The 16,986-nt window shown below is 45.3% G+C and overlaps 1 long non-coding RNA gene across 2 annotated transcripts in view; it reads right to left on the bottom strand.

Moving 5' to 3' along the window:
* Positions 1 to 558: 558 nt before the first annotated feature.
* LOC140427124 (uncharacterized) overlaps positions 559 to 16,986 on the bottom strand; it is a 146,225-nt gene continuing 129,797 nt past the window's right edge. For both annotated transcript variants that reach the window (XR_011948396.1, XR_011948395.1), the window contains exon 3: positions 559 to 750. This is a non-coding gene — a long non-coding RNA (uncharacterized lncRNA). The remainder of the gene's footprint in view (positions 751 to 16,986) is intronic.

The following is a 16,986-nucleotide window of genomic DNA, read 5'->3' as shown; positions in this document are numbered from 1 at the left end:
TAGTACCATTAGCAGTACCATGCATGTGACACTTCAAATGGACCTGCAAATTCAACATGGAACTGTCCACAAGTTTGGAATCAGGTATCTGAGGATATAAAGATTCCTGTGTAGGATTGTCCAGTATGGCGTGACATGATCTGCACACTTTAGAACACAGTTCAATGTAGTCATCAATTCATGACTCCTAGATGACCATCGTGTAGCTCAGTTACGACAGCACTTTACAGTTTCAGTGGAATGATAATTCTCATTCCCCATGTGTGAATTCCATATTCAGTCTTGCTTACGCTTGTGGAAGGGTTTCACATTCTTTTCATCTTCCAAGAACTTGCTTGCTCATCCATCCGAGATATTATCGTGTCTGGTGCAAACATGTCATAATATGAACTTTCAGTCCATACATTTAAAAGTTGTACATAAACAAGCTGTTAAGTTGTCTACTGCAAGTCATGTGACTTTTGGCATTTGGTCTAGACAGTATCGAGTCTCCAATAAATACCTAATTAAATATGGACATATCTGTGGCATTTTTAAAAGATAGGCTTGCAGACCATGAAGGTACAACGAAGAGCTTTATTGGAAAGGTTTTTACTTTACAGGCTGTTAAGATAGACTTCCCGTTTGCCTACACAAACGTCCGGTGATGTCATCAGTCCGTCAAATGATTGGACTCTTAAAGTGACCTTGTTCCAGTTACGAACAAACATGAATTCACAACACTGTCCTCTTCCTTTACATTAAAGGTGCCTGCAATGAAACACAATATAATGTTAACAATCAAAATTTACAATGTGAACAATTAATAAACGTAACAGCCAATAAGTTAGACGTTTTGGAGGACGTCAAATTCTATGTGGTTGTCGGTGTCTGCCTTTTTGTGTTGACTACAACCTCTGGTGTTTTGGGTTGAGGTTGGGCATCATCCATGGTTTCTCAACCAGTCTCGATGTAGCCTTGGGAGGTTGACTCGGTGTAGAAGTGTCCTCAACTGTCTTCCACAGCTGTTTCGAATATTGTCAGGTTCTCAGGAATTTCTAGCTCTTGGCACAGTTTGTTGCAGACTCCCGATTAACTCTCTCTCTGGCAAACTAGTTCTGGTTGCTAAAAGTCGATCAGCGTGCCTCCTCCGCACTACATCATCCCGCATTTGAACAGTGTAGGAGACAGGTCCTGTCCGTGCTCTGACAGTCGGACGATTTATGGTATACTTCTTAACTTGCCCTGTGATTACAGGAGTGTTATCAACTTCTGCAAAATAGAAAATAGTACCATTCGAACTATTCATTGACGGTTTGTTAGATAAAGGTAATCTAGAGAGTCCATCAGCATTCCCACGGAGATTTGACACTAATTTGGGTTCAGAGAAGTATACCATAAACAATCCGACTGTTTGGGTTCAGAGTGGAGTGTGGATTTGCCAGTGGCTAATCTGTGTGTTTATTAAAAAAGGGCCTTGTGTGCTAATGACACCATTGTAGTTTCAAATGTACTGTGTCATCCGTGCTAAACCGATGCATAATTGTTAACCTGTGGGGGGGGGGTAGTAAAGGAGTATTGTAGAATAATCCAATATTTTCATACTTAATCAATGTTTCTTTTGTTGGTGAAACCAATTAGGTAATTTGGACATTCTGAATTCTCCCTCAGTAGAACATAGAACATAGAATATTACAGCGCAGTACAGGCCCTTCGGCCCGTGATGTTGCACCAACCTGTGAACCACTCTAAAGCCCATCTACACTATTCCCTTATCGTCCATATGTCTATCCAATGACCATTTGAATGCCCTTAGTGTTGGTGAGCCCACTCTGTTGCAGGCAGGGCATTCTACGCCCTTACTACTCTCTGAGTAAAGAACCTACCTCTGACATCTGTCCTATATCTATCTCCCCTCAATTTAAAGCTATGTCCCCTCATGCTAGACATCACCATCCGAGGGTTAAGGCTCTCACTGTCCACCCTATCTAGTCTTCTGATCATCTTGTATGCCTCAATTAAGTCACCTCTTAACCTTCTTCTCTCGAACGAAAACAGCCTCAAGTCCCTCAGCCTTCCCTCATAAGATCTGCCCTCCATACTAGGCATCTGGTAAATCTCTTCTGCACCCTTTCCAATGCTTCCACATCCTTCCTATAATGCGGCGACCAGAATTGCACGCAATACTCCAAATGCGGCCGCACCAGAGTTTTGTACAGCTGCAACATGACCTTATGGCTCTGAAACTCAATCCCTCTACCAATAAAAGCTAGCACACTGTATGCCTTCACCGTACAACCCTCTCAACCTGGGTGGCAACTTTCAGGGATCTATGTACATGGATACCGAGACCTCTCTGCTCATCCACACTGGCAAGAATCTTACCATTAGCCCAGTACTCTGTCTTCCTGTCATTCCTTCCAAAATGAATCACCTCACACTTTTCTGCATTAAACGCCATTTGCCACCTCTCAGCCCAGCGCTGCAGCTTATCTATGTCCCTCTGTAACTTGTAACATCCTTCCGCACTGTCCATAGTGTACCTGAACATGCGCCGGATTGTTCGAGCCAAAGGGGGGGGGCTCGGTAGCACAGTGGTCAGCACAGTTGCTTCACAGCTCCAGGGTCCCAGGTTCGATTCCTGGCTTGTGCGGAGTTTGCACTTTCTCCCCATGTCTGCGTGGGTTTCCTCCGGGTGCTCCGGTTTCCTCCCACAGTCCAAAGATGTGTGGGTTAGGTGGATTGATCATGATAAATTTCCCTGTAGTGTCCAAAGGTTAGGTGGGGTTGCTGGGTTATGGGGATAGGATGGAGGTGTGGGCTTAGGTAGGGTGCTCTTTCAAAGGGCTTTTGCAGGCTCGATGGGCCGAATAGACTCCTTCTCGGGCAGCACGGTAGCACAAGTGGCTAGCACAGTGGCTTCACAGCGCCAGGGTTCCAGGTTCGATTCCCTGCTTGGTCACTGTCTGTGCGGAGTCTGAACGTTCTGCCCGTGTCTGCGTGGGTTTCCTCCGGGTGCTCCGGTTACGTCTCACAGTTCAAAGACGTGCAGGTTCAGTGGGTTGGCCATGATAAATTGCCCTTAGTGTCCAAAAAGGTTAGGATGGGTTACTGGGTTATGGGGATAGGGTGGAAGTGAGAGCTTAAGTGGGTCGGTGCAGACTCGATGGGCCGAATAGTCTCCTTCTGCGCTGTATGTTCTATGTTGTATGTTCTATGTTCAAAACACGAAGATTAAATACAGTTGCTTGGCAACTAGAGGTTCTTATGAGGGATTTTTTTTTCTTCCTTTTTTCTTTAGTTTTAGCTGGGAGCTACAGTCGTTTGTAGATAGACAGAGGGAAAGAGAATGACTGTCGCAACACCCACAGCTCTGCTAAAAGCAGAGACCTAAAAGCAAATTACTGCAGATGCTGCAACCTGAAACCAAAAGAGAAAATGCTGGAAAATCGCATCAGGTCTGGCAGCATCTGTAAGAAGAGAAAAGAGCTAACATTTCGAGTCCGAGATGACCATTTGTCAAAGCTTTTACAAAGGTCAACTGGACTCGAAACATTAACTCTTTTCTCTCCTTACAGATGCTGCCAGACCTGCTGAGATTTTCAAGCATTTTCTCTTTAGGCATCTCTCTTAGCTTTGCTATAAGAAAAGCCATACAATGGAATAATGTTTATCTAAAGAGAAGCTAATTAAGTAAACTAGAGGAATGAAAAGAAGTATCCAAGTGGTCTGAGGTTAAAGGAGAGAGAACAGAGGACTATTGAATAAAGACAGACGGGGCTCAGAGGAAGGCTGAGATGCCAGATAGACATCTGAAGTAATTTTCAGATTTGTGAGATTGTACTACAGCCTGTGGAACATGATTTTAAACATCTGTGGGAATTGGTGGCCAATGCTCAAGTGTGCAAAAGCAGTCAAGGCAAAGAAATCCTAAGATGGGTTGATGTAAAACATGGAGCAGGGTTGCTGGTTGAAGTGGAGCAGAAGTTCTGTTCAAAAAAGTCCTTTGGAAAATGTGGATTGGATTTCAGAATGAGACTTGCTAATGGAAAGCATAATAATGAGAGAAGGTTTTAAATCATATGTTGGGAGTGGAGTTTTGATATTATCATGTTTCAATCATCTTGGGGGATTCTGAGGAAGAATCCACAGACACTAACTTGGGTTCAGAGTGCAGTGTGTGTTTGACCACAGAAAATCCGTATGTTTTAAAAAAAGACTTTACTTGCTAATGAGACCATTGTAGTTTTAAATGTAGGGCTGGATTCTCTGCCACATCGGGTACTCCGTTACTGATGGCAGAACGTGGAGAATCCAGTGTTGGGCATAAAATGGGATTATCCTGCTCCGATTCTTTGGTTGCCCTCTGGTGCCGGGATTGGAGTTCGCATTCCATGTCAGGGAGGATGCACATGGGTCATTAAGACTCATAAACATCCTAATTATGGGTCAGGCATCTTGGGTGGGATTCTGCGGGGCGGGCAACTCCGGCGGGACGGAGTGGCGTGAACCACTCCGGTGTCAGGCCGCCCAAAGGTGCGGAAAGCTCCGTGCCTTCGGGGCTAGTCCAGCGTCGGGGTGGTTTGCGCCGCGCCGGCCAGCGGGGAAGGGGCTTGGCGCCAACCGGCACCGAAGGGCCTCCGCCAGCCGGCTTGAGTTGGCGCATGCGCGGGCGCGTCATCCCAGCGCATGCGCAGGGGGGGTTCATCTCCGTGTCGGCCATGGCGGAGAACCACAGCGGCCGACGCGGAATAATAGAGTGCCCCCATGGAACAGGCCCGCCCACGGATCGGTGGGCCCCGATCGCGGGCCAGGCCACCGCGGGGGCACCTCCCGGGGCCAGATCACCCCGCGCCGCCCCGAGGACCCCGGAGGCCGCCCGTGCAGCCAGGTCCCGCCGGTAAGTACATACTCTAATTTACATCGGCGGAAACGGCCAAAAACGGGCGGCCACTCGGCCCATCGTGTGCCGGAGAATCACCGGGGGTCTGCTGCCAGCGGCCGCCAACCGGCGCGGAGCGATACCCGCCCCCGCCAAATCCCCGGCGCCGGAGAATTTGGCAGCTGGCAGGGGTGGGATTCACGCCCCCCCGGTGTTTCTCCGACCCGGCGGGGGTCAGAGAATCCCGCCCCATATTCTCCAGGCGCTCATGATTCTCGGGTCCTCTAAGCCGGGAATCATGTGGGCGAGAATTGATGCAGGGTAACCCTTTAAGGGAGTTGCCCCAAATTCCATCGGGGGGCCACCCTTCTCTCCACAATGCAAGACCTGGCCATCCCAGGCCCACCACCCCTCCACCAGAGACTGTCTAATTCAAGAGACCCCCAGAGCCCCCCGAGATAAAAACACCTCCGTGACCCTCTAGTTAAAGAGACCCACCCTGAGACCCCCGAATTAAAGTGACTGCTCAGAGACCCACCAATTAAAGAGACCCTCCATCAGGGACTCCCCTCGCAGCTATTTGTGGATTTCACATATTCCAATGTTTGGGGTGGGCCAACGCCTAAAGACTGCCTGTCACTACATAATGGACAAGAGATAAGATCAAGATGCAATGGCCACCATCAACTTCAAAATGTCTTGCAATGCCCCCCCCCCCATTCCAAATTAAACTGGTGTTACCTCAGAAGTATTAACCCGGTGGCCGTGTTCTCTCCAGCTTAGACAGAGTCATCCAGACTTGAAACGTTAGCTCCCTCCTCTCTCCACAGATGCTGTCAGACCTGCTGGGATTGTCCAAGATTTTCTGTTTCTGAGTCATGTAATGAAGCTGATTTTCAAAGACTGCCCCAGGAAACCAGCAGATCCATCAGTCGTCAGACAGTTGACTATATGGCCTAGATTCTTAAAGGATACACAACAGATGCAGAACTCTGCCCCTGCAGATCAACAAATATAAGGTTTGCACCTCAGTATTGCCCTTGATCTGTGGCCACCCAGTTAGTGCAGAGATCAGGGGCTAGATTCTCCGATCCCAGACACCGTAATCGCATTCGGCGACGGGATGGAGAATCCCTGACGAGGACAGAAACGGGGGCGGCGCTGTTTTGCGATGCACCGCCCCTGAAAAGCAGTGCACTCTAGGAGTACGCCGCGCTGAGCATCCACCACCTCGGGCCATTGCCTGTGACATCCCTATGAGGCTTCGTCCGCGACAGGCCTAGTTCCCGATGGCGTGGGACACGTGTGGTCTCATCCGTCAGGAACACAGCGTGGCAGCTGATGACTCAATCAGGCACCGCCACAGTCAGGGGAGGGCCGATCCGCGGGCAGTGGGGGGGGGGGGGTACTATTTGGGGCTGGGACACTGTGGGGGGGGCAATCCGGGAGGGGGCGTGAGCTAGCCGAAGGGGGGACTATTTCTGCGGGCCGGTCCGCGGGCTGTGTCCGCTATGAAGCATGGCGTGGCCGCTGCAGGCCACCGCCGTGCACATGCGCGGCTATGGACCCGGCAATGCTCTGGGCCATATCGGCAGCTAGAGCTGGGAGCTGTACGCTGACTGGCTGCTAGCCTTCCACCCTGGAGCAAGGAATCAGTGGCCGTTTTGCGCCGGTTTTCCTGCTGTAAAACACCGTTTTCACACCGGCGTGGGGATTTAATCTCCCAAACGGAGAATCCAGCCCCTGTTCACTCACTGGCCATGTGTTTATACGAGCAACTCTTTCCCCGAACAGTTGGATAATTGCACAACTTGCCCATGGCAATCTCCAGTAAACAGCTTTGCGTGTGTAATGTAATCAGCTTTGTTTAAAAAGGCTGATTACTTTTGTGTTGCGAAAACAAAGCATTGGATAGGGCCTTGGGGTGCGGCGGAGGGGGAGGGGGAGGGGTGGGTGACAGGAGGTAATGACTATCACATCTACAATCTAAACGAGTGAACATCAGGCCCACTAATAAGGACAAAAATAGGAATATTTGCCGTTGGAATAGGTGTCTTCACGCAATTGTCATTTGGCATAATGAGGTTCATGCAAAGGAGTATGAACATTCTGAACAGTGATATTAATGACCTCAGCAACACAGTGGAAATTCTCTTATGGATATTCAGGAGAAATAGCGCAATCATTTTGGAATTACATTTAAATCCACAGGAAATGCACAGTCTGGCTCACTCTCAGAATGGTTTTGTGATTAAAACATGTTGGTGAGGGAGGGGCTTCCACCCCATTGTTGCAACTCAGCCTCCGGTTACAGCAACATTTCTTGCAAGTGAGAGTGATTCATAACCTGCCTGCATCCTGAAGATGGTTACAGTGAGCGATTGAACCCCCCCCCCCCCCCCCAACGTACTCCCGTGTCTGCTGAGCTGATGACCAGCAGAATGGACCAACCCTCAGAAGGAAAACGTGGGTGATTTCGGTGATGGGGCAATTTAAGTTGAATCAAACTCTTTCCTGAAGTAAAAGGGGGGGGCTTCATAAATTTTGCCCAGTAAGTCACTCAGTGTAATAACCAACAGAATGTCAATGGCAAAGATGGGATGGAATTTCCTTTTACATTTCAGTTGAGAAATTAAGGACTGCCGAACATTGTGACACATTGATTTTGAGGATTGAGTGATTTGAAAGATTTATCCATGTGCACACATCATATTCACGTACTCAGTGAGTCAGCACGGTACACAGTCGAAAGAATAGCACTGAATGTATATCTGGGGGGTGTTAGATGTTTAGCTGCTGTAGTATAAAGAGTCAAAGGTTCTGCTGCTTTTCCACAAAACACCTTTAATTTACTTCAGCAGACTTTGCACAAAACTCTAACATCACATCACATGACACAAGGGCCACCTGAAGCCCCTGTACATATCAGTGTCAATTATTGGATACTTAACATAAATAAGACAACTAATTGGAATGTCTCTTAACCCATTACTTAACAATCTCCCCTTCCTTGGAGGAAAAAAATAATTAGGTGAAACAAAGTTACAAGAAACTCAAAAACACACGCAATTTCCCCCCTTCTTTTTTTTTTTCATTTTTGGTAGAAAAAATAAAACAGTCACAGAAACAGGCTCTCTTCATTAACAATATCCAAAGTTTCTGTGAACTAGCCCCTCTTTTTGTAAAACAGTCTGACAATTGATAGCAACTGTCAACCCATTTAATTTTTGCTATCTCCCCTCTGTCCAACATATGCTTCAAACTTGCGATGTCTATCCTTAACCTTTTTTCATTGACACTTTTTGAAGAATGCACATTTTCCCATAGGGATTTATTGTCAATGTGGCATTCAATAGGTATATTTCCCAAATCACCTAATCCCCAAATTTCTGTCAATATCTGAGATATATAAAAGGCCATATCCACCGCCTCTACAAGGCTTAACGTCTCAGCAGCCAAGGTGCTCTTGACCACTCTCCTTATTTTCTTTGTTTCCCATACAAGAGGGCAACATTTACAATTGTTTCCCAAATGGAAAATTATAAAACCTCCTGCTCTTGAAACCCCATCACATAAAGTTGCATAGGACGCATCACTATAAACTATGTGTTTCAAGTGCCTAAGGTCACCTAAAACCGGGAACCTCAAAACACACTCCTGCATTTTTAGTTTGACAAACGCTTTATTTGCTCTTATTATGTCTTCCACTTTGGGATCATTCATTTTTGTACTCAACTCTAAGACATTAAAACTCACTTCCGGTCTAGTCTGTCTACCTAACTAATTCAGTTGCACAATTAAACTTCGCAGTTGCTCTTTTTCCATCTTTGAAACCATTGCGTCTTTTTGTGAAACTCAGCCACGACTAATTGCTATTGGGCTGATGCTTTCCAAATAAGATTGCTGACGTAAAGTTGCCCCTAACTTAGTCTATCTAATTTCCAGTCCAATATATTTAACTGCACCGGCAGCCTGACTTCCAACCCTGAATTCTTTCCTCAAACCGGAGATTACAATAGCTTCACAATCACTAATCCGACCCCACAAAAAGTCATCGACATGCATCATAAAGAGGCCAAAAGATTTCCATTATAGTGCCAGTAAAACATTGCCGGATCTGCTTTCAACTGGCAACAGCCTAACTTCAACATAACTGACCTTACCGAAAAATACCAGACTTTAGACGCATAATTCGATCCATATACACATTTGTTCAACTTCCAGAATACTCCTTCTGTGTTAGCTGCCTCTTTAGGAGGATGGAGAAAAATGACTCTGGAGCTGATGCCCCTGCAAAAAGGCAGCTTTTATATCTATAGATTTGCATTCCCATGCCTTTGTGGCTAATAGAGCCAAGAAGATCTTTAAAATAACCTTTCCTGCCGTAGGTGAATCTACCCTTAAGTCCTGATCTTCTAAGTTTTCTTCAAATCCCCTTGCCACAGGCCTGACCTTTGCCTTATAAGTTCCATCCGGAAGAACCTTTTCCGTGCAAATCCATCTGTGGGATAGAGCTCTTTGTCCCCTATCGGGTACTTCCGTGTATACCCCAAATTCACTCCAACTATGCAGTTCTTGCTGTTTGACATCGTTGATAATTTTTTCATCTAATTTATTTCCAGAGCTAGTCATCTATTATCGCGTGGTTTCTTTCACGCACACCATTACTAAATAGGCTCTCCGCAGCCGTATTCATAACTGTGATATTCACATTTTCACACATGTCCCTAAACTCATCATTAGCAAATTCTCCCCCATTGTCCGTAAGGAATTCTGCCGGTGGGCCCATTCCTGTCCCTATCCATTTTCCACAATTTGATCCAGAATTACTCTCTTTTCTTTACTTCGTACAATTGTTGATTGACTAATTCTGGTTGCTAAATCTACAAAATGCAAAATAAATGTATTATTGGCTTTATCCCAGATCTTAAGGTCCATGGCCACAATGTTGTTAAAATCCTTGGCCAAAGGTAGGGTTACTATCGGTCGTGCTGGTGTCCTTCTGTACTTCCTGAAAACTTCACAGCGATCACAAACCTGTTCTATCAGTTTAGTATAGTCTTCATCCCTTACCCCTGCGTCCTTTAATACATTTTTCAGCCTCCGAGGAGACGGATGTGCAAATTGCCTATGCAGTTTTAATACAACAAGCTTTTTATTAGCTAAAGTCCCATTTTCAACTGCCATTAACACATCCATAACATATTGAAATATTATTTGTCGGTAATGGAATACAATAGTGTCCTGACTGTGTAAATTGTAAGTTCACCGTCATTCCAAAAACTGTTCCATATCCAGTTTCATGTGTGCTTTCTTCATCAACGGTCTGCTCAGAAGCAAAGGTATTTCACTTGATACAACACCCGTGCTAATGAAATTATTCACTCCGGCAATATTGCAGGGATCATCTCTCTTTTCAGCGACTTCAGAGTATTATCATCCCCAAACCTGAAACTTGTGGAACTTTCAAATTCCTTAACCTTGTCCAGGTAACATTTTAACCAGTCAATTCCACACACGGTAAATGTGCAGCCACTGTCCAATACAGCACAATTGAAGGATTCTGCAACCAACACCCTCATTACCGGCGTAAAACTGCTTGTTAATAAGACAATGCCTTCTTTCTGGTCACTATCTTTTTCCTCCTCTGACTCTTCCGTGTCATGTGTCGCTTCAAACACTATTATAACGTGTTGGGCAGTTGAAAGCATAATGGTATTGAGAGTCACATCGAAAACATCGATTTATCATACCCCGGGCATTTCTGGGGTTCATCTTCTGGGTTTCTGGCTTCATACTTTTCGGGTCCTGATAGTCTTGAAACCTGTTTGTAGCCGTGCGATTTCGCCATCCTGTTAATAGTGTGTCTTCCATGTTCTGCTTTATTGCAGACTGACTTTTGTGGGTCATCAGAGCCATCGGAATCGAATGTTTCCCCAGATATTTTTTTAAGCTTCTGTCATCTGATCGAATAAGGTATCCTTATTCGCAAACTGAACTCCTGTCAAATCCAGGAGCCTATCCATGTTGCTCACTCTAGCACAGTCAAGTAATTTAAAGGCCAACACAGACTGTGGAAATTCCAGGTTGTGTTTCTGCAGCCTTTTATATAGTCTGCCAAATTCCATTATATAATCTTCCATGGAGAATTCCTCTATTTTCTGGAACCCAGCAAAATCCGGCCATGCTTCATACGCACTTAACAAGTCATCCTTTTTATAAATCTTATCCATGTAACGTAATAGAGTCTGCAGACCTTCGTCTGAGTCTAACTCTTCTAATTCCAGCTCAGAAAACACTTTGCTTCGGATTTTACTGTCATAAGGTAGAGAAAGAGCCAATGCCATACCTTGCTTTCTCTTTCCCAAGGCAGTTACCTTAGTCCACATAACTACTGCACTTCTCCATTGATCGTACGTTCCCCTTTCAGAAAATAAGGGGGGCTAGTCATATCCAGCCATCTTTATCCTCGGTTCAGCCATATATCTGGGGGGGGGGTTTCCTCACTCACTCCTTGGTTTGGTCTGGAAAAGTTGTATCTTTCAACCCTTCACATTTGCACAGCAATCATGCTCTGCTACCATTTGTTAGACGGTTAGCTGCTGTAGTATAAAGAGTCAAAGGTTCTACTGCTTTTCCACAAAACACCTTTAATTTACTTTAACAGACTTTGCACAAAACTCTAACACCACATCACATGACACAAGGGCCACCTGAAGCCCTTTTACATATCAGTGTCAATTATTGGATACTTAACATAAATGAGACAACTAATTGGAATGTCTCTCAACCCATTACTTAACAGGGGGAAAGGGAGGGATCCAACCCAAACAAAAAGGACTGGTGCAATAACGAATGAAGGCTACACTCTTGACTGGAAGCGAACAGAATAGGAGATGAAGATAAAGCAAATGTTTTCCTCACCATGACGTTTTTAACCATTGTTGCCAACATGGCCCCAGTATCATGGGCTTTCCAGAAACTAATGAGGTTCTGGACTCATGTAGCAGAACCAAGAATGAGATTCCACTGAGAGCTGCATTCCATTAAAGGAAGCAGTCTCCAAGTGAGGCTGTAGCAGATTACAGTCTCGAAATTAACCAACCGCTTCTCACCAGTGTTGGTATGGTGCGAAGTTGGAAATCAGTCTTCGAAACATGCTTGTGAGAGGCCTGAAGAACAATTAGGCCCAGGCTTTGAGCAAAGGCAAGAGGCTAATGGGGAAAGAGGACAGAAATGAGAAAAGGCAGAAAAAGAGAGTTGCTCATCGGAAGGGAGTTCTCTTCCTGAACCAGACAGGGAGGTACACCGGTGTTCAGCAGGATTCAGCTCATGTTGGGGGGTGGCACGATGGCCCAGTGGTTAACACTGTTGCCTCACGGCGCCGAGGACCTGGATTCGATCCCGACCCCGGGTCACTGTCCCTGGTGAAGCTTGCACATTCGCCCCGTGCCTGCATGGGTCTCGCCCCCACAACCCAAAAGATGTGCAGGGTAGGTGGATTGGCCACTCTAAATTGCCCCTTAATTGAAAAAATGTTTCTTTTTAATTTGTAAAAAAGGATTCAGCTCATGACAGCCACGTTTAGTCTCACAGTTAGAAATTTAGATACTACCATTACCATGGTAGCCAAAAAATAAACACTTAATTAATGCCCCCATTCGCAGTCAAAGTGCTACGACTGTGGAAAATCAGTCATACCCAGACAACATACAGGCATAGAGGGCACAGTAATGCTTCAGGTTGTGGTAAAGCACCAGGTCGCATCCATGCACCAGGCAGAGGTGATAATAGATCTAAGGTTAGTTCTGGCGTCTAAACCCTTGAGTGAGCACATGATAGATGTGGAAACAGAAATTGATGCTATGAAGCAGGAAAATCGATAGATGTACTCTGTCAGAGAGCAAGAAAAACAGCACATGAAAGATGAGAGAAGAGTGGAAGCTAGAATTCCAGCACCCACTGCAGAAATGAAAGTCGGAATTCACAACTTACTTTCATTATTGATACAGTTTCAGCTTGTTATCTCGGCAGGAGGAAGTCGCATTTCCTTGCACAAAACCAGTGTGAGACTGACTCGTTATTCTAATAACAGTATTCCAGTGTTAGGTGAAGTTTGTGTTCGAGTGGAATATGATGATGCATCCTGCTACTTGACATTGGCAGTAATAGGAGAGGCAGAGCCTCCCCGATGGGAAGTAACTGCTTCAAACAAGGACAAGTTATGTATGGTCGAGATCAGCAGGAGAACCTCTGTCATTGAGGATATGCTAAGAAAGCACAAAGCGATCCTCGAGCAAGGAGGACCAAATTATAAAATTATCCATCAGTATAATGTAAAAATATTGCAATTCAGCCATTCTGTAAAGGCTACAAGTAAGCCCTACCATTATTCGGTACTGCAGTCTTGTGTTCCATAACTAATCGTACACCTAACCTTGCTATTTCTGTACAACTGCATCACTGGCGTCGACCCAAAAATGTGGAAAATCGACCAGGTATACCCTGTCCACAAAAGTAAGACAATGTAATGGAACCTACGAGGGAACAAGCGGTCCTAGCTCTGGTCCTGTGTAATGAGACAGGATTGATTCAGGATCTCATAGTTAGGGATCCTCTCGGAAGGAGCGATCACAATATGGTGGAATTTAAAATACAGATGGAGGGTGAGAAGGTAAAATCAAGCACTAGTGTTTTGTGCTTAAACAAAGGAGATTACAATGGGATGAGAGAAGAACTAGCTAAGGTAGACTGGGGGCAAAAGACTTTATAGTGAAACAGTTGAGGAACAGTGGAGAACCTTCCAAGTGATTTTTCACAGTGCTCAGCAAAGGTTTATACCAACAAAAAGGAAGGACGGTAAAAAGAGGGAAAATCGACCGTGGATATCTAAGGAAATAAGGGAGAGTATCAAATTGAAGGAAAAAACATACAAAGTAGCAAAGATCAGTGGGAGACTAGAGGACTGGGAAATCTTTAGGGGGCAACAGAAAGCTACTAAAAAAGCTATAAAGAAGAGTAAGATAGATTATGAGAGTAAGCTTGCTCAGAATATAAAAACAGATAGTAAAAGTTTCTACAAATACATAAAACAAAAAAGAGTGGCTAAGGTAAATATTGGTCCTTTAGAGGATGAGAAGGGAGATTTAATAATGGGAGATAAGGAAATGGCTGAGGAACTGAACAGGTTTTTTGGGTCGGTCTTCACAGTGGAAGACACAAATAACATGCCAGTGACTGATGGAAATGAGGCTATGACAGGTGAGGACCTTGAGAGGATTGATATCACCAAGCAGGTAGTGATGGGCAAGCTAATGGGGCTAAAGGTAGACAAGTCTCCTGGACCTGATGGAATGCATCCCAGAGTGCTAAAAGGGATGGCTAGGGAAATTGCAAATGCCCTCGTGATAATTTACCAAAACTCACTAGACTCTGGGGTGGTCCGGATTGGTTAATTAATGGAAAGCAAAGAGTGGGGATTAATGGGTGTTTCTCTGGTTGGCAATCAGTAGCTAGTGGTGTCCCTCAGGGATCAGTGTTGGGCCCACAACTGTTCACAATTTACATAGAGGATTTGGAGTTGGGGACCAAGGGCAATGTGTCCAAGTTTGCAGACGACACTAAGATAAGTGGTAAAGCAAAAAGTGCAGAGGATACTGGAAGTCTGCAGAGGGATTTGGATAGGCTAAGTGAATGGGCTAGGGTCTGGCAGATGGAATACAATGTTGACAAATGTGAGGTTATCCATTTTGGTAGGAATAACAGCAAAAGGGATTATTATTTAAATGATAAAATATTAAAACATGCTGCTATGCAGAGAGACCTGGGTGTGCTAGTGCATGGGTCGCAAAAAGTTGGTTTTCAGGTGCAACAGGTGATTAAGAAGGCAAATGGAATTTTGTCCTTCATTGCTAGAGGGATGGAGTTTAAGACTAGGGAGGTTCTGCTGCAATTGTATAAGGTGTTAGTGAGGCCACACCTGGAGTATTGTGTTCAGTTTTGGTCTCCTTAGTTGAGAAAGGACGTACTGGCACTGGAGGGTGTGCAGAGGAGATTCACTAGGTTAATCCCAGAGCTGAAGGGGTTGGATTACGAGGAGAGGTTGAGTAGACTGGGGCTGTACTCGTTGGAATTTAGAAGGATGAGGGGGGATCTTACAGAAACATATAAGATTATGAATGGAATAGATAGGATAGATGCGGGCAGGTTGTTTCCACTGGCGGGTGAAAGCAGAACTAGGGGGCATAGCCTCAAAATAAGGGGAAGTAGATTTAAGACTGAGTTTAGGAGGAACTTCTTCATCCAAAGGGTTGTGAATCTATGGAATTCCTTGCCCAGTGAAGCAGTAGAGGCTCCTTCATTAAATGTTTTTAAGATAAAGATAGATAGTTTTTTGAAGAATAAAGGGATTAAGGGTTATGGTGTTCGGGCCGGAAAGTGGAGCTGAGTCCACAAAAGATCAGCCATGATCTCATTGAATGGTGGAGCAGGCTCGAGGGGCCAGATGGCCTACTCCTGCTCCTAGTTCTTATGTTCTTAATCCAACACCCAACTTCTGCTCATCAATTTACTCTTGATCATCAGCAATGTAATACAATTCTGTCAAGGGACACTTGCACAGCAACAACCTGCTCACTGATGCTCAATACGGGTTCCGCCAGGGTCACTAGGCTCCTGACCTCATTACATCCTTGGTCCAAACATGGACAAAAGAACTGAATTCACGGAGGGGAGGGGAGAGCTCTTGAAATCAAGGCAGCATTGGGCCAGGTGTGACATCAAGAAGACCTAACGGAAGTCGGCGGAATCTGAAGTGAAACTCCCCATTGCTTGAAGTCATACCCAGCACAAATGAAGTTGGTTGTTGCTGGAAGACAGATATTTCTGTCCCCGGACATCACTGCAGGAGTTCCTCTGGGTCGCGTCCTCGGCCCATCCATCTTCAGCTGCTTCATCAGTGTCATTCTCCCCAAGGAAAACAATGTGTGCAAATATCTCTCTCTTGCAAACAAAATTAAAGTCAGTTTGCAGAATCAAGAAATGGGTCCTTTCTGCACAGAAATGAAGAGTTCAGTTTTCAACATTTTCCTTGCAAGAGAGAAAACCTGTTTGTTTGGATGTTTTCATTTGAAAACTCTGCTTCAGAGGTTTTTGAAAAGTAAATGTCGTTCTGTGGTGTGCAGTCAACTGAGTCTTGTCACACTCACTTCAGAATGGCACCAATTGGGTCATAGAACATACAGTGCAGAAGGAGGCCATTCAGCCCACCGAGTCTGCACCGACCCACTTAAGCCTCACTTACACCCTATCCCCGTAACCCATAACCCCTCCTAACCTTTTTGGTCACTGAGGGCAATTTATCACCTAACCTGCACGTCTTTGGACTGTGGGAGGAAACCGATGCACCCAGAGGAAATCCACGCAGACGTGGGGAGAACGTGCAGACTCCGCACAGACAGTGACCCAGCGGGGAATAGAACCTGGGACCCTGGCACTGTGAAGCCACAGTGCTATCCATTTGTGCTACCATGCTTCGCTTCAGTCCCATCGGTCATGGGACCCGATGTCGCAAAATGACGCAAGAGTCAAAATGATGTAACAACGTGAAATGACGTGTAGTGGCGCAAAATGACTTCAATTGACACAATACCCGCTTGAAAAACTGCGTGACTTCAAAGTGAAATGGCTTCAAAGTGGGGCAACTTAAAAGAGGGGCTCATGACTGAGATATTGAAGAGTTGGTGAAAGTTATGAAGTGTGTCTCATATTGAGAAATGGTACAAGCAAGGTTCCTTTCGTTCCATGATCAAACATAAGAAAACCATGGGAGCGGACACAAGTCAATTTCTTTCAAATGGAAGGGATATGGTTGATAACCATAGCAAGTGAACAAAGTTGAGTCAGTCCCTAATGCCGCAAGAGTGACAACAGTTGGGGTGTGAGAAGTCGAATTGCAATTTAGGGGTTGCCAGAGGTTGGATCATGACCCGCGGTTCATGTCAGAAGATTTCGAAACATTTCTTTGTGAGAATGAAATCAAAGAACAAAGAACAATACAGCCCCGGGGCAGGCCCTTCGGCCCTCCAAGCCTGTACCGGTTATGATACTAACCTTGGCCAAAACCC

This window comes from Scyliorhinus torazame, chromosome 7 (genome assembly GCF_047496885.1).
Source record: "Scyliorhinus torazame isolate Kashiwa2021f chromosome 7, sScyTor2.1, whole genome shotgun sequence".
Lineage (NCBI taxonomy): Eukaryota > Metazoa > Chordata > Chondrichthyes > Carcharhiniformes > Scyliorhinidae > Scyliorhinus > Scyliorhinus torazame.
This window is presented reverse-complemented; position numbering and strand designations above follow the sequence as displayed.